The sequence below is a fragment of the Bufo bufo genome, chromosome 6 (assembly GCF_905171765.1).
Source record: "Bufo bufo chromosome 6, aBufBuf1.1, whole genome shotgun sequence".
In the NCBI taxonomy this organism is placed as follows: Eukaryota; Metazoa; Chordata; class Amphibia; order Anura; family Bufonidae; genus Bufo; species Bufo bufo.
Window position 1 is genome coordinate 135,157,614 of NC_053394.1, and position 19,456 is coordinate 135,177,069.

Genomic DNA, 19,456 nt, shown 5'->3' on the forward strand with positions numbered 1-19,456 from the left:
CTGCCACCTGCTTAAATAGACCAGATTCCCGCCTCCTGGCGTTGCTTGACCAATCAGCGCTGGGCATAACTCAGGTACCCAGCAACAGGTAAGTAACCAGGAACCAATCAGCTGAGTTCTTCCACTTCACCTCAGGTAATTATGGATCCTGTGTTACAGAGAAAAAAGGCGGGAAAAACAGGGAGAAAGCAGCAAAACAGGGGGGAAATACACCATATACTAAAGAAAATCCTCTTATGCTCAATGTCACCATGGTGGTGACTTCGGCATGCGCCTACGTGCCCACTTCCAGTATTAGATCAGTGTTAGGGAAATATCCCTTCACCTATAATTGTTGGAATACAAATTAAAAGGGATGCGAGCGCTCGTGGAAACTGACACATGCTTTGGCTGTAGTTGTATAAGATTTCTCTTTATTCAAAGACAAGCTCACAATAATATAGGCTTGAAACAGAAAAAAACCATCACATGACAAACATGACATTTGCGGTTATAAGATACTAGCTGAAGGACCCGGCTTCGCTTGGGTATATTAAATCTATTTAATTTCATGTTTGTATGTGTCGTGAAAAGATATCAACACTATCCACTATAACAGTGACCTCTACAGCACCCTACCCCACCCCTAACACTGACCTCCCCCCCCCCCGTGCCCCGTCCCTTAAAATGGGACCTCCAGGACTTCCATGTGAGGACGTAGTGAGAAGAGCTCCTCCGCTACACTGATCTTATGAGCGACGTTTATGCGAGCCTGCATAGCATTCTCTCCCCTGTTACCTGGGTATACAATTGGGAGATCTCACCCGCTTCACATGTAACGGTACCTGCTGCACAGTGGCCAGAAATCGACGGCATCGCAACGTCCTGATTCCCCCCTCAGTTCACAGCCTACAAAAATGGTGGCGTCTTCACCCCTGCTGCTCCAGGAGGACTGCTCTCACGATCCTCTGCCTCTAACCGGAGACCCAGACGTACTGGATTACAAGCGCTTAGCCATGGAAGTGGCTTTACGCTTAACCCCTGACATCTGAAGGACCCTGGAAATAGCCATCCAGTCCTCCCTAACAACAGTACAGGAGGAGGTAGGCAAAACTAACCACAAGGTGGGGGAGCTGGAACAAGAGGTACAATCGCTCCACGCCACCTCGACCGAAGTGACTGCCACCATACAAGCCCAGCAGCGGGTGATCGACCAAATGCGCAGTAAGATGGAGGACTTTGAGAATAGGTCCCGCCGAAATAACCTGCGGGTGGTGGGATTGCCAGAATCCATTCGGCCTTCAGAACGACTGGATATATGTGAAAAGTAACTGACAGAGGCTCTAGGCCTACATTTTTTCTGTTGGGTGGAAAGAGCGCACAGGGTGGGGCCAGATACCATGGCGAAACATAACCCACTCTCTGCTCTGACCCCCCCTCCCTCCGCGAGAGACCTCGCCAAGTGATAATGCGCCTGCTAGACTTTAATGATAAAGCTCCCATGATGCGCACCTTCAGGAGAAGACGCCACCCGATCTCTATCCGAGGGCACACCGTCATGCTGTTCGAAGATTCCCCGGCGGAGGTGGCGAAAAAGCGCAAAACTTTCAGTCCCATCTGCACTAGGCTTTTTCACGGAAACATCCGGTTTCAGCTCCTTTACCCGGCTGTTTTAAAGGTTTTCCATCAGGAAGAGGTTCTTACCTATGAGGCCGCTGTGGAAGCAGAGACAGCCCTGGATCCCATCAGCTCCAGGAGCGCTTCAACTCCAGCATCCTCCCCACCACGCTCCCACGGGTATCCGCAAGAGAAGGTCAACGGCCGCCAACGCAGGGGGCGATCAGAGAAGCGATCAGCAGGGAGATCAAGGAGCTTCCGACGACTGAACTCAAAGTCGCTGGAGAGGTCGGACAGACGCTGATCATCCAATCCTATGGAAGGAAATGCTGAAGACCTTAACCCTGCCAAGTCCATGAGAGTAGGACTTCCGCAGATCAGGACTTTCATGTTCCCTCAGTTTGTATTTCGTGATACTAGCTAGGTTTCTGAAAAGTCAGGAAGGGGTAATGAGGGATGAGAAATGCAAAAATGTTTCAGTGTTGCAGATTAGAGCTATCTCTGGCAGAAAAAAAGAGAAGTTTCTAGCTTGACACCTGGGAAGTTCATTTACCATTCTGATTTCCATATACGGTGTAGCATCAGGTTTAACTCAGTTATCATATGATTTTAGTTCGTTACTTATTGACCTCCCCCCCCTTACTCCTCTCTCCCTCCTCTCCCAAACTCATTTAGCAAAACATGATTTTTTTCGGATGCAGAAGTTCTGGGTTGGGCGAGTCTATGGGTCTCCGGCCATAGGCCACAAGGCAGGAGTGATGATCCTACTCCACAAAACCTTCCCAGGAGTAGTTTTCTCTGAGACACACGACAAAGAGGGCAGATGGCTTAGATTAACCCTAGAATTTGAAGGTGTCAAGTATAGCATACATAACGTATACGCACCCATTGGGGAAAACAAAACCTTTTTCATCAGCCTAGAAAATGGGTTACTTTCAGATGAAATCCCCAACAAAATTGTAGGAGGGGATTTTAATACGGTTGTTTCGGTGCACGAGGACCGTCTGAGAGCAGATAGACTAGTACCCCATCCACGTCCCACTGACATAGTTCTACAGCCCTTTATGTCTTCATCTGGTATTAAAGATGATAGAGAATTCACAAATTTTTCCCATGCACACTAGGCGTGGTCCCGCATTGATTATTTGTTTACTAGTACAAACATGGGAGGCAGAGTCACCAGTGCGGAGATCCATGATTTAGTGATTTCAGATCATTCACCTGTCTCTATTCACTTGCAAAATGCACATCCTAGGGGAACTGACTTCATCTGTAATCTGCGCAAAACAATATCCAAACAATATTTGGTAACTAGTAGGTCCCTGAGAGAAGCTTATACAACATTCCTATAGACAACCTCGCTTAAAGATAAAGACAACTGTGACGAAACCAACCTCGCCACTGGGTTTTGGAGAGGCCTGTTTACCAGCCTCTTGCCTCAGGATTATGGCCCATACTAACTTTAAAGGAGAAGACAGATCGGCCGCACAGCTGTCTTTGGAATTGTATTTTGTTATGTGAGGGTACCCAGATAGCTAATTTTATTGTATTTGTGTATTCTGAGTGCCATTCACCTAATGATATGCACTCAGACTTGAGCTATCTGTGTGTGTTTGGGTGGTGATTTCTGTCCTGTTGTCTCCACATGTGTATTGGCGATTTCCCTTTGTCCTGAGAGATAATTGAATTGCTCCTCGGGTGTCTCCAGGGCAGAGAGGAGGAAACCATGATGCATTGTGGGGATGTGTTGTGTCTGTGTATCCTGAGTTGCTACGTATCTGTCCTGTGTAACAGTCTTCCTTCTGGTCCCCTAGGGGCGTGTCCACCAGATGGGGACCTGCATAAATACGGGCGGGTAGCCCTCAATAAAGTGTGCCTGTTTTATCCTTCATCATGTTGAGGCTGGTGTTTGGGTAACTGATCAACACTGGGGGATTGCTATACGCTGGGAGATTTGCTATACTCCCCTGGTTATAACTACTAGCTCTTTTAAGAGCTATTCCTGATCTCTGGTTTTAGGAGAGGTTCACCCACTGGAGCCTTGTCGTAGGTCCAGGGTGGGTAGGAGACGGTGAGACCTCAACCAAGCTTCGGCTGTTTGTGGGGTCTGCAGTGCATACGGTGTCAAGTGGAGTGCTTGGAGTCCTCGGAAATCACTAGGAGCTCTATCAACGGAGGTACCCGGTCGGGTGCCAGGAGATCCATTACATTTGGTGGCAAGCGGTGGGATAGCGTCCTAGTGTGAGGAGAAGCAGCTCGGAGACACCGTTCATGGAGTATATTGAGGGCAACGCTAGTATCCGTACAGCGCCCCTGGCTACAGCAGCAGGATGGAATCAACTAGTCTTCGGACAGCGTTCTATGACGAGGAGGAGGAGGCAGCCGCAGACTACAGGGATGCAGACAGAAAGGAAGTCTGGTATGATGCCCTGGAAAATGCCCAGCGGCGGCGAGGTGAGAATCTCCCCAGTTATGAGCAGCAGCTACAGAAGCGTGTGGCGAAGCGGATGGGTCTCTTGGGAGAGCAGCCACTGGATGACTGGGTAACAGTGCTCCAGAGCCTGGTATGTAAGGAGCTTTGGCTAGAGGACGCTTACCAGGCCCCAAGGTGGCATGTCATTCAACATTCCCCCTGGGCAGCTGAGCATGACAAGCCAGAGGGAGAGGAGTTTTATGGTCCGGGCTTGTTATGGGAGTCCTTTGCAGAGCCTGACTTCGGGAGCCCTGCACAGTCCAGACTTCAGAACATCTTCTACGAGAGGGAGGCTAGGCTGGATTGGGATGACCCCCATGAGGTAAAGAAAGACCTGGCTCACCTAGCAACCCTGGAGTGGGAACTGGAGCAGGACTACCGAGATCTCTTCCACTCCATTGAGAGGGCTCAGCGAGAGAGCAGAGTGTCAGACCCAGGTCCAGAGCCCTTCAGCTGGAAGGATATTGTGGAGGTGTTCTGGGAAGACCCGACTGAAGTATCCCCTGCTTCAGTACCAGCTACAGAGGTAGGGGACCTCATAGACTGGTCCTGGGGGGAAACCCATATGGCAGGGGGAGATGGGACCGAGATCTCTCCATCGGCCCTACAGGGATGCTGGGCAGTCGGCCTAGATCCCCAACGGCAGCCGGAGTTTCAGGGAGTAGGGACAGTTGGTCCTGCTCCCCAGCGGCAGTATGTTTTGCAGGGAGAGGAGAGCATCATCTCCATTCCCCAGCGGCAGTGTGTTGTAAAGAGAGAAGAGACAACCAATCTCTCTCCCCAACCATAGGGGGACAGCACCCCTAACTCTGATGGTGCAGATGGGACCGCGGTCTCTGCACCAGGCCTACCGGGATGCTGGACGGCCGGTTCAGATCCCCCACCAACCCTGCAGGAATGCCAGGAGGAGGAGGTAAGCGATTCCTACTCTCCACAGCCGATCTGCAATAAGGTCCTGGGGATAGGATTCCCTGACCACATCCCAGTGGAAGAGCTGGCATCTGGGCAGAGCGCAGTCGGCCTCTGGCCTCCCCTATCCTCTTATCCAGATCCTGACTCCCCACAGGCTACCAAGGCAGAAGAGCTGGCATCTGGGCAGAGCGCAGTCAGCCTCTGCCCTCCCCTATCCTCTTCTCCAGAGCCGGACATCCCACAGGCTACCCCAGCGGAAGCGCTGGCATCTGGGCAGAGCGCAGTTGGCCTCTGCCCTCCTCTATCCTCTTCTCCAGAGCCGGACTTCCCACAGGCTACCCCAGCGGAAGAGCTGGCATCGGGGCAGAGCGCAGTCGGCCTCTTCCCACCAAGTACCTACAGCACCAAGCTAGAGAGCAACAAGGAAGCAAGGAGTAGCAGATGCCCACTCAACAGCTGGGGACATACAGAACAGAGCCAGGCCCCAAGATTCAACAGGTCCCGTATTGGGTTGTGGTTGGACTGCCAGACCAACTCAGGTACTGACCGTGAGGTCAGGTATCTGGTTAGTCTTCCCTGGGAGGGGGAGATGTGTGGCGAAACCAACCTCGCCACTGGGTTTTGGAGAGGCCTGTTTACCAGCCTCTTGCCTCAGGATTATGGCCCATACTAACTTTAAAGGAGAAGACAGACCGGCCGCACAGCTGTCTTTGGAATTGTATTTTGTTATGTGAGGGTACCCAGATAGCTAATTTTATTGTATTTGTGTATTCTGAGTGCCATTCACCTAATGATATGCACTCAGACTTGAGCTATCTGGGATATGTTAAATGTCTGTGTTTGCTGTGGAGGTGTGACATTGTGTGTTTGGGTGGTGATTTCTGTCCTGTTGTCTCCACATGTGTATTGGCGATTTCCCTTTGTCCTGAGAGATAATTGAATTGCTCCTCGGGTGTCTCCAGGGCAGAGAGGAGGAAACCATGATGCATTGTGGGGATGTGTTGTGTCTGTGTATCCTGAGTTGCTACGTATCTGTCCTGTGTCACAGTCTTCCTTCTGGTTCCCTAGGGGCGTGTCCACCAGATGGGGACCTGCATAAATACGGGCGGGTAGCCCTCAATAAAGTGTGCCTGTTTTATCCTTCATCATGTTGAGGCTGGTGTTTGGGTAACTGATCAACACTGGGGGATTGCTATACGCTGGGAGATTTGCTATACTCCCCTGGCTATAACTACTAGCTCTTTTAAGAGCTATTCCTGATCTCTGGTTTTAGGAGAGGTTCACCCACTGGAGCCTGGAGCCTTGTCGTAGGTCCAGAGTGAGTAGGAGACGGTGAGATCTCAACCAAGCTTCGGCGGTTCGTGGGGTCTGCAGTGCGTACAGTGTCAAGTGGAGTGCTTGGAGTCCTCGGAAAGCACTAGGAGCATCTATCAACGGAGGTACCCGGTCGGGGTGCCAGGAGATCCGTTACAACAACTAACTGGGTCAAGGCTAGAAGTGACTATGAATGGTGGGTGGATAGGAGAGAGGCAATGTATAGGTCAGCATTTCAAACTGATCTTTTTCATTTTGGTAATAAGTCAGGACGTATGTTAGCCAACTTAGCTAAAGGCAGATTTGCCCGTACGAATATCACGTCCTTGCGGGATACCAAGGGAACGACACATATAAACTCCAAGACTATAAACAGACTCCTAGGGGAATTTTATGCTAGATTATACAATGACACTCCAGGAGATATTGAGACGGGCAAAGTCTTCCTGTCATCCATTAGCATGCCGTCCTTAACCCCAGACCAACAGGAAAGTCTGAGCTAAAAAAAAAAAGAGGGAAAATTCTGGACACCATGAAGTCGTTACACAATGGCAAGGTCCCAGGACCAGACGAATATTCTGGAGAGTTCTATAAGATTATGCAAGCCCAAATATCCCCCACTCTAGCAACCTACCTTAATCACCTTCTCCAAACGGGTGATTTCCCTAGACATACAAATGTAGCTCACATAAAACCTATACTGAAACCACGCAAGGATCCATTAGACCCTAGCTCCTACCGTCCCATATCTTTGATTAACCAAGACCTGAAAATCCTAACGAAAATATTGGCTGATAGATTGGGGGCCCTGATACCAGTATTGGTGGGACCTTCCCAGGTAGGTTTTATTAAAGGACGATCCGCAGTGGCAAACGTTAGGAAGGTACTGGCTACCCTGGACTGGGTCTGGCAATGCTCTCACCCAGGGGAGACCCCCATACTGCTAGCGCTAGATGCGGAAAAAGCCTTCGACTCGGTTAGATGGGATTGGTTGGGGGTGGTGCTGGACATATTCCAGGTTACGGGGCACTTTCGTACCTTCCTAAACGGCTTATACACAAATCTATTAGCTAGAATACATTCGGGGGGCTTCCTTTCCCCCGCCTTCTCTCTACACAAAAGCAAGCGACAATTGTGCCCTTTATCCACACTACTTTTCGACTTAGCCCTAGAGCCTTTGGCTTGCCTTTTAGAGGGGTTGGACGTGTTCTCTGGCATTAAAATTGGCAAGAAGGAAGTCAAATTGGCCTTATATGCGGATGACTTGCTACTGTTCATGTCAAATCCGGCACAACGTATGCACCCTTTGATGGCCCTACTGCAAAAATTTGGCTTCCTCTCAGGATACCGTATCAACTCCTCTAAAAGTGAAATTCTTGAACTACAAGCCAAAAATCCTCAACTATGGCTGACAAATGGGTTTGCCCATACTTCGTCAAACAGCACATAACTTATTTGGGACTGAAGATCGGCAAACTACCAAGCTCTCTATACCATTTGAACTACCCGCCTCTTATCAACAACATAGTGGAGGTTGTCATCTGATCAAGATGATGAGCTTCTCCAAATTGCTTTACCCTCTCCAAACCCTTCCAATCTTGAAACATACGGATGTGAACACCCTCAACAAAGCCTTCACGAAATTCATATGGGCAGGAAAGCACCCCCGAATTTCCTTACATAAGTTAATGTTGTGGAAGCCTGAAGGAGGCGTAAAATTCCCAAACATCAGGGGCTACAACATTATTTGCCTCATAAGACATATCTTGGATTGGTTACATGAGACAGATCATTTCTCCAATAGAGATTTAGAACAGAATTTTGGTAGCTCCTTGGAGCCTAGTATCATGTCTTCACTCCAATTTAGCTACTCTACCTCCGAGAGTAAAAAACTCGGTGCTAGTAAGGGACACGGTGGTGGCGTGGAAAATGATTAGGAAAGCATTTGGGCTCCCTTACTCAATATGCAAATGGATGCCACTTTGGGACCACCCAGAGTTTCCCCAGGGCAGGCATAACGCGTTCTCCGAGAACTGGAAATCGAAAGCGATAACTATGGCGGAACATCTGATGCATGTGGGGGGAAGGAGATGGCTGTCCCCGAAGGAGATGAGGGAAAAATTCCAACTGCCAAGTTCCCAATTTCTGCATATCATGCTAGTAACAAGATTTTGTGGAGCTAGGATCCGCGACCTCGCTAAAGAAGCCATTATGCACACCTTTGATGACATAGTAAGGAACACCCCATACATGGTTTCACTCTCTGGACTCTACAGAGCCATGTCTGGGATCTTCATGAAGGCTTTTCCATCTAAGCTTTTCCATAAATGGGAAAACATAACGGGTGATACCGACATCAGGGAAAAAATCCTAGAGGCCTGATCCAAAGTTTGCTCCTGGGTCATCTATGAAAGATGGCGGGAATACTATTTTAGGATGATGCATAACGCAATCTATGGCTTCAATTTCCCAGCCTCACCTAGCTTCCCTGACCGCATCACCCATTGCCCTAAATGTAAAGAATCTTTTACGCATTTTTTTCATGGAATATGGACCTGCTCGCAGGTGTCAGGATTCTAGAAAGATTTGATAGCGTATGTCCGAAAGTATTGGGATGTTGACCTCCCTTTAGAACCCCAGGCGATGTTGTTCCACTACATCCGCATTCCGACGTCTCAGCCCATTCCTTTCTTCCTCCATTCGATCCTGCTAGTGGCTGTCTGACCTTATTCCTGAGATATCGGCTGTGATCTCTCAACTAAAATATTTACTGAGGCATCAACTGGAGGCGGAAAGATACAAAGACAGCTCAGCCACTAAGTTTTTCAGAAAATCGAAGATTTTCCTTATCACTCACTTAAGTTCCTCTGAGATCTCGTTAATAGTCAGCCCTTTCCAATATACTTCTTGGTACCTTACCTCCTTATTGAAAAGTAAGGTGTAAAAAACATTTATCTTGATGTTGACATGTGTTTAGACTTGTGACACAGATGAGATGTCAGTTATCAGTGACTATACAAGGGAAACACAAAAGGGGTTGGTCAGCACATCCCAATGCGCAGGTGCAAGCTGCTATGACTGAAAACACAAAACACAACATATAATGCAACAGCTCTCTGCGAATCAATTGGTTTGGTTATATGTTGCATTATATGTTGTGTTAGTTATCAGTGACTATGTCAGAAAGTATTGGATTGTTCCCCTCTTTCCCCTTTTGTTTTTCCTTCTGTTCCATATTATTTGAAATTACTTCAATAAAAATAATTCAAAAATAATAATTGGACCTCCACAGCAGCCCACGCCCTTAACTTTGACCTTTATAGCAACGTTCCCCTTTAACAGAGACTTTCAGAGCATACCACCCTCTTGACAATGACCTCCACAGGGGCCCACCCCCTTAACAGTAGCCTTTACTGGATCGGGGGCGTGTCCTTTTGAACAGCTCACTCTAAGACAGCAGCACTGTACTGTCTGAGTGTGAGCTGCAGGGAGAAAGTCACCCTCCCTCCCACCTCTGCAGCTGACAGAAGTTGATTTTTACCTTCATTTTTTCAATCCCTGTCGGCTGAGGAGTGGAGGGTGTGTGGCCTAACCATATCGGGGCGTGGCTTAGTGGGACCAAGAAGTTGATTTTTGACTTCATTTTTTCAATCCCTGTCGGCTCAGGAGTGGGAGCGGGCGTGGCCTAACCAGATAAGGGCGTGGCTTAGCTGGACCTGGGGGCGGGGTTTAAAATCTTTTGAGGATAAACACATTGTGGAAGGGGGTGTGTCTTGGCTCCTTCCTGCAAGAGTGACGCCCCTCTGCGCACCTTACTGGCTCATTTGCATACCAAATAAACTGGATTTTCAGAGGATAAAAACATCTATTGCTGGAACAAAGGCACATCTTGAAACTGTGGGGAGGAGATGTGGGTGCACACGAGTTGACATTTTCATGCCTTGTTTTAGATTAACCCTGAAAGCTCCATTTAGGACCTGACCTAAATCTCCCATGTACACAAGATGGAGGACAAGTTTATACAAAATGGATTCTCATCCCTCACAATTCCCCCATTTTGAGATATCTTCAGTTCTGTAGTTTGGCGCAGGACAGAAGATTTTCTCAATAGTCTCTGTGATCTCTTCTCTTCGTACATACTTTGTTTGTGCACATAAACAGTAGCCTGAGCAACACATATGCTATGAGGATAACTATGGCGACTTGGACAATCGTTTGAAGAATTCCCATGAACCACCCTCCCAAAGGTTTGAGCCAGTTGGCAGGGTTGAGGAAGGAAAAGGTGCCCCCCCACCATGAGTCGTTGCACTATTTTCCTGTAACCATTTGTCTCTCATGGCTTTCACCTTTTCTATTCCAGCTTTTACCTGTAGGTTACCTTGGGGATCTATATAATGGCAACAAGCAGGTCCTACAACCTGACACATGCCTCCCTCCTTTGCTGTCAGGTAGTCTAAAACCAAGGTGTGTTGATTGGTGACAATGATTATCTGGTTCTGGATAATGTTAGAGGTGTTCATGAGTCTCAACACCTCCCATATCTGATCATCCAAATAATCAGTTGCCACCACTAGCTTGTCCCACATCTGCATTACTATGGGGTACAAGAACAAGGTACTGAAAATCTTATTGGAGATGCTCATCTGTACTACGTGAGGTTTACCATTTGGTCTGGGTGTATTGTCCTTGGCCCTTTGATACAGAGTATGTTTAGGTACAGCGTTTATAATCTATGTTGGAACGGGGTATTATAAAGGTTGCAAGAGTAAGTTGGACAATTGTACATAAACCAGTGACATTTCTGGGCAACCACTTGTATGTCTTATGCCCACAGACCAGGAATATATCTTCTGGGACTGCAACCACCGAACTATTAAACAACTGAGTTATCAATTTGGCCAGTTTGACACCTTCTGCCAGTTTTGGTCCCTTTTTCTGACCCTCTGAGGAGTTAGAGGTTATTCCAGCAATTAAATCAACTAAGGTACGGTTGTTGCATTCCAGATTCTTACCCTTTAAAGGATCTATGCCAACACACTGCACCAGGCTGTTAGAGTCATTGCAGCTGAATTTGTTATGAGGACTAAAAGACATACCTTTCGACTGTATTTGCAAACAGTAAGTGTGTCCAACTTGGAAAGCATGACACATTGCACCACATGTTCTCGTTCCAGGGGGTAGAGCTATAATCAACTGGTGGCCCTGATCTGTTTACCATGAGCCAGGGGGGCTCAGCTCATCCTGCAACGGGTAAGGGTGCTTCCCTGTCCCTAGTTTTTTTTTAAACTGTCTTTTTTAACAGAAATGGGAATACAACATCATCATACACTTGTGTTATCAAATACAAAGTATACATGGAAGGACTCCAATACCTTTATAGTCCAAATTGCATGATACATGAAACAGAGTAATAATAATACAGTAACTGTTTTAACGATGCCTCTAACCAACCAATGCAATGTTACCCACTCTTTATTTTGGCATTTATAATATAATGATTTTGATGCTTACAGGTTTCTCCCTACACCCACTGAGCCATGCCTCCTCAAACTGTTGATATTGCTTGTCGTAGTCTTGAGGTCGAATACATAGTTTGTGCTGCTCCGCACCATAGGCCCCACAGTTTGTCAAATTTTTGTGGTTTGTTGCGATGTTTATATACAAGTACTATGTAGGGTAGTATCTGATTTCCACATGGTCAGGTGGTGTGTTGGGGCTGTACCATCTCAGTGCTATACATTTACGTGCCATAAACAGGGATTCCCTTAGGAATATTGTCGTATGGTGATCCCAATTATCATCACTCATTATAGCTAACAGGCAGACTTTGTGAGTACAAGACACCCAAACCGGCAATAGTGAGGAGAGAAAATCCGTCACCTCCCTCCAGAATGTGGCTATCGGGCTGCAGCTCCAGATCATGTGCCAGAAGTCTGCCTCCTGTTCCCCACACCTCGGACATGCTGTAGATGCCACCCTACCCATTCTGTACATCCTGGTTGGTGTTAGATATGATTGATGAATGATATAAAGTTTAAATATTTAATTATTTATTGTGGGTGATACTTGTAAATGCGATTCCAATTAATCCGTTATAGATTTGTTTGTAAGTGTGGGTATCCTTCTTTTCCATTTGTCAATCACAGGGAGGGGTTCTGTACTAATCTTTGCTTGAACTAAATGCGAATAAATTGCCGATACTAATCCTTTGGGGCCCTGGGTTTTGACAACTCCTATAAGTGGATATTTGAGTACTCTGGTGCTGTTGTGTGGAAATTTGTTCTGTACTGCAGCCCTAAGTTGTAGACATGAGAAGAAGTGGGTACGTGGTATATCATATTTTAGAGTCAAGGCCAGGGGCGTAGCTAGAAATGACATGGCCCCATAGCAAAAAAAATTTATGGGCCCCCCCCCCCTTTAAATAATTCAGCTGCGCCTGCCAGGCTTGAGCAGGTATATGTGTGAATATGGATTAGGGAGGTACAGCCGGATCTCAGCATCTTCCCTATTCACACATATACCTGCTGAAGCCTGGCAGGCGCAGCTGCATTATTTAATAGTGTGGTGTGGTAATGGTTAATGGCATTTTGGCGAAGAAACAGCCACCTAGGCTACTTTCACACTTGCGGCAGTGTGATCCGGCGGGCAGTTCCGATGACGGATCCGCTGATTTTGATGTGACTGAAAGCATTTGTGAGACGGATCCAGATGCGGATCTGTCTCACAAATGCATTGCAAGAACGGATCTGTCACATTTTTACCGGTTCCGTCCTTGTGGGCCCTTGGGCGATAAAGTCTCAGTGGGCCCCCTTACACAGTGATAACTCTCCGAGTATAGATAATGTAGTAGATATCACCTGCAGCCCTATGTAACAACACAGATAACACAGTACTGGCTATCTGAGTACAGAAAATTTAGTAGTGTTACCTGCAGTCCTATGTAAAAACCACAGATAACACTAGTGTAGATCGTGTGGTAGTGTTACCTACGTCCTTAATGTGCCTCCCTGTGCCTCTCCCATGGGACTCCATGCTGGCGGCGCTGCCTCCTCTTCCATCTTCTTCTTCTTGCCCCGCACAGAACGTCTGATGCAGCTGCGTCAAGACATAGGAACACTGTGGGCATGGTGATAGTGACACACAGGGAGAGACACACACACACAGGGACAGACACATACATATGGACAGACACTTATACGATGGTGAGATCGTCACAGCACCTGCTGTGTATGGGGCAGGCTCACCGCCGCAGTCCGCTCCATACACTGTCTCGGCACCGCGTAGTGAGTGGCGCACTACACCGCCTGCATGGCCTGGCTTATCATAAGCTGGGCCATGCAGGCAGCTGCCTGAGACAGCGGTGAAAACCCAGTGACAACTCAGGCTTCTTTCACATCACCGTTCAGCCTTTCTGTTCTCCTGCTCCATTTAGGACCAGGAGAACGGAAAGGACGGATTCGGCAGATAACTGAGCCGAACCGATCCTAAGGACCCCGTAGACTATAATGGGGTCTGTTAGGTGTTCGCTCAGAAGAAGATTTTTGAAGCGGAGACAAAAATCTTGCATGCACTACTTTTGTTTCTGCTCCAAAATCATCTTCTGAGCAGAAACCTAACAGACTTTATTATAGTCTATGAGATCCGTAGGCTCCGTTTTGTTCCGAATCTGTCCTTTCCATTCTCCTGCTCCTAAACTAAGCAGGAGAACGGAATGGCTGAACGGTGATGTGAAAGAAGCCTCATATTGATCCTTTCTATACGGGCCCCTTCTCTCTCTGTACAGGGAACACTGACAACTGTTGCGGTCTGCATCTTTTGCAGCCCGATTGAAGTGAATGGGTCCGCACACATTACGCAAAATTGTGGCACGGAGGCAGACCCAGAATTACGGTCGTGTGACTGGACCCTAAAGGTGGGTCATCAGCGATACTTGGTGGTGACCGCAGCGCTGAGTGACAGTAACTACTGACAACACCTACTAAGGACACGCTCGAAAGATTTAGCATGACAAGTACTACTTCTCCATGCTAAGGCCGAATGCACACGGCCGTTTTTCACGGCCGTGAGAGATCCGTGGAACCGCGGCCTGGATTCCTGCTGAGAGCAGGAGCGCACGGCGTCATTGGTTGCTATGACGCCGTGCGCTCCCTGCTGCCGCCACAGTACAGTAATACACTGGTATGATCTATACCAGTGTATTACTGTACTGTGGCGGCAGCAGGGAGCACACGGCGTCATAGCAACCAATGACGCCGTGCGCTCCTGCTCTCAGCAGGAATCCAGGCCGCGGTTCCACAGACCGCTCACGGCCGTGAAAAACGGCCGTGTGCATTCGGCCTAAATCTTACAGCGTGTCCTAATTATAAGTAAATGGGACATCATGGGAGGGGAGTGGTGCTGGCTGAGACTCACTATTTGGCTAATGGAAAAAGCTCAGTCACTGTGACATGGATGAGCCTCAAGTGGTTAAAATTAAACAACTGGACAAAAGAAGGGAAAAAAAAAAAAAAAAGGACCTTAACTACCTTACTAGTTTGAAGACAGGCCAGCAGCAAGCAGGACAGGAAGCAACTCTGCAGTGATAGTAGACACACTGAGTGGTCACCCTCTGGTGATCACAGAAGAACGTGGGGCATGTCAGGAGGACTGCAGAAGGAGGAGGCAATGATCGGGCTATTTTCCTGGGACCCGGCCCCTCCTTCTGCAAGTCTCACTCAAGGCTGAGGCTCCCGAGAAAATATATTTTTTGATTACTGTGATGCTCAGAAGGATGTGAAGGTGAAGTTATCTAGTTTATATGCTAAACTCCGAATGGCACTGGCAACTGTAACGCCTTTTAAAAGCCCCAGTAAGTGGGAGCAAGGATATAGGAACGTGAGAAAGGCGACAGTTTCCAGTGCTCATAGATTAATCCAATTTAAGATTCTCCATAGATTGTACTATACGCCCAAAACCCAAGGGAAATTTCCCCAAAATAAGGACCGGGACTGTTCCTGTCCTAAATGTGGATATGTAAATGCGAACTATGTCAATTTGCTTTGGAGCTGCAATAAAATAAGAAAATATTGGGATGAGGTTTTTTCTGCCCTACAAAAGGAATCTTCAATGAACTATAACCTGGGGATCTTGATAGTGATCTTTGGAGACTATGGCTCAGAGACGGAAGTTCCGCCCCAGGTTAGACGGATTTGGATGAGAGGATTGATGGTAGCGAAAGCTATATTGGTCAAGTATTGGGGTTCTGTCTCCCAGGCCTCGTCAAGGGAGTGGGGTCTATACCTACAACAAATTAAAATATATGAGGATATTGAAAGGAAACGGAAAGTTGCACGCAGAGCTATGTAGCTATATTTTATTTAATTCTGATATTATGATACACTTGATTGAACGGAGGGGACGACAGCCAATGGGTGGGGGGGGATATAATGATGTTTATGATCGCTATATTATATATACCATTGTGACTGATATTGGTCTATGTGTTAATTTTATGTTTTCTAAAAGAAAAATAAAGATAATTAAAAAAAAAAAAGGCTGAGGCTCCCGAGCTCTTTTCCCTGGCTGTGTGAGGAGGCGTAGGAGGAAATAATCTTTCCTGCCCTGTGGTGCTGGTGCCTGGCTCCGCCTCCGGGTGACATCACCAGAGGTCCTCCACTCACAGTCTTTAGTATCCCCTCCGGGCTCCGCCTCCACACTAAACTCTGCCCCTCTTGTAATTGATCACATGACTGTGACATCCTCGCAGGTCCTTCACACTAGTCTACACTAGTAGACTCTACAGCAGACCAGCTCACAGAGTGGCCAACCCACAGGTACGCCCCCGTTCCGGCCCCCTCTCCACCGCCTACCTCATCTTCTGCTTGTGCGGCAGTGCACCCCGGGCCCCCGCCTGCTCCAGTCCTGACAGTGACTACTCCCCTCAGCCAGGCCCGAGCCGCGGACCGCCCAAGCCCCGCCCACTACACTGGGCGGGCGGTCGGGCCTGGCTGCCTGTCTGTGTTAATAAAAAAAATAAAAAAATAAATTAATGCAGTCTGGACAGGCCCCCAGTGGCGTAGGGCCCCATAGCCACTGCTATGGTTGCTATGGCGATCCCTACGCCACTGGGTCATGTGATAGTTTTAAAGAGCTGGTTGTTACGGATGCGTCGATTCCTAATATGTCAACTTTTTTTATTTATTTCACTTTAACACAATGATAGCAGTTTTAAAATAAAAAAAATTATATTTTAATGTCTCCATGTTCTGAGAGCTATAGCTTTAATTTTTTTGAGCAATTTTCTTATGTAGGGGCTCATTTCTTGCAGGATGAGGTGACGGTTTTATTGGTACTATTTTGTCGGACATACGCCTTTTTGATCACTTGGAGTTGCACTTTTTGGCATGTATGGTGACAAAAATTGCTTTTTTTGACAGTTTTTTTTAATGGTGTTTATTGGACGGGATGGTCATGTGATATATTTATAGAGCTGGTTGTTACGGATGCAGCATTACCAAATATTTCTATTTTATTTATTTTTTTAATGTAAAATATTTTTTTTTATTACTTAATTGGGGATTTCTTTTTTTTTACATGTGAAACCTTTTTTTATTTTTTTTATTTTTTAAACACTTTATTTTTTTATTTTACACTTTGCGTCCCCCATAAGGTCATAAAAGACCTCTGGGGGACATTTAACATTTTTTTTTCACTATTGATTTCTCCTGTAGCTGGGGCTGACATAGTAGCCCCAGTTACAGGGGAAATACGACCCCCAGAGGGGCTGTACAGCAGAATACAACAGCTGGAAGACCCAACAGCTCCTGCACTCTCCCAGCCCCGGCAGTCACATTACCACCGGGCGGGGAGAGCTCGTTAAGCGCTGTGTATACAGCGATATAGAAGGCAGGGACACCTGGGAACTGTCCCTGCTCTCCCTCTGGGTTGCCCTGCTGTCACTGACAGCGGGCCCCCTGCTCGGCAGCTGCACGATTAGCGTGCAGCTAACATCTCAGAATGGACGTTCCAGAACGTCTATTCAGAGATAAACATGTGAGATAAACACAGTGTTGATTGAGCACCCAAGTGCTCGGGTGCTCTGGCCAAACACATCGGGATGCTCAGATGCTCTACCGAGCACCCGAGTATAATGGTGGTCAATGGGAGAACCCGAGCATTAAACCAGGCACCCACTGCTCTGAAGAGAGGAGGGTGCCTCGTTCATAGGAAAAGGTCAGAAAATGATGGAAACGCAACCTATGGGGAGGATGTCTGGATGCATCTTGGACTCCCAGGTCGCTGCTGGGAACGATGTTGTCCGAGTAGTACGCCACTTTTACGGACTGACAATAATACGCACCAAACCGAAGATAAAATCGATTTCAGGGGAAAAATTGTTAGGAAACTTTCTTTCCTGTATATTTACTTGTATACAGTATAAAGTGCAAGTGCTGCCAAAAATTACAAGGAAGAGGCACTCCTATACAACCTGTATATCACATAAAGGAGGGCCTCATTCACATTGTGGTACAATTGATCATGTAGTGGGACTCCTACACTCATAAAGCCTATGCACTTCACTTTCCATAAAGTACCTCTGAGTCCTAAAAAACTTTTATTCACGGCTGTTTCTATTAGATGTTCCTTCAACAGCCCCTGCGCCTCCTTCCAATTAGCTGCATTTTCCTGCGTTGGATTTAATATATATTTGGATTCAGTGGCCAAAACTCTATTAGACAACTCTACAGAGAGAGTCCTACGTTTTGTCTTGTGGACGCTAATGCCCTTAATATAAACACCTCTTATATAAGCCTTCATTGTATCCCATATTATTGGTATAGTGGCAGTTCCAATATTGGTGCTAAAAAATTCTCCCAGTGCATTAGGAATGGTACCGCCAAGTATCCACTAGCTGGAGCCAGAATGGATTCAAATGCCAAATAGGTCTTGCATTTTGCCCCAAGTTTCCTAACTTTAATTGCGCCAGGATGGGAGAGTGGTCAAATACAATCCGAGGCAGGTAAAAGATCTATTGGACAAATTCTAATAAGGACAGGGAACCAAGCACCAGGTCAATTCTACACTGCGTGCAGAATTATTAGGCAAATTAGTATTTTGACCACATCATCCTCTTTATGCATGTTGTCTTACTCTAAGCTGTATAGGCTCGAAAGCCTACTACCAATTAAGTATATTAGGTGATGTGCATCTCTGTAATGAGAAGGGGTGTGGTCTAATGACATCAACACCCTATATTAGGTGTGCATAATTATTAGGCAACTTCCTTTCCTTTGGCAAAATGGGTCAAAAGAAGGACTTGACAGGCTCAGAAAAGTCAAAAATAGTGAGATATCTTGCAGAGGGATGCAGCACTCTTAAAATTGCAAAGCTTCTGAAGCGTGATCATCGAACAATCAAGCGTTTCATTCAAAATAGTCAACAGGGTCGCAAGAAGCGTGTGGAAAAACCAAGGCGCAAAATAACTGCCCATGAACTGAGAAAAGTCAAGCGTGCAGCTGCCAAGATGCCACTTGCCACCAGTTTGGCCATATTTCAGAGCTGCAACATCACTGGAGTGCCCAAAAGCACAAGGTGTGCAATACTCAGAGACATGGCCAAGGTAAGAAAGGCTGAAAGACGACCACCACTGAACAAGACACACAAGCTGAAACGTCAAGACTGGGCCAAGAAATATCTCAAGACTGATTTTTCTAAGGTTTTATGGACTGATGAAATGAGAGTGAGTCTTGATGGGTCAGATGGATGGGCCCGTGGCTGGATTGGTAAAGGGCAGAGAGCTCCAGTCCGACTCAGACGCCAGCAAGGTGGAGGTGGAGTACTGGTTTGGGCTGGTATCATCAAAGATGAGCTTGTGGGGTCTTTTCGGGTTGAGGATGGAGTCAAGCTCAACTCCCAGTCCTACTGCCAGTTTCTGGAAGACACCTTCTTCAAGCAGTGGTACAGGAAGAAGTTTGCATCCTTCAAGAAAAACATGATTTTCATGCAGGACAATGCTCCATCACACGCGTCCAAGTACTCCACAGCGTGGCTGGCAAGAAAGGGTATAAAAGAAGAAAATCTAATGACATGGCCTCCTTGTTCACCTGATCTGAACCCCATTGAGAACCTGTGGTCCATCATCAAATGTGAGATTTACAAGGAGGGAAAACAGTACACCTCTCT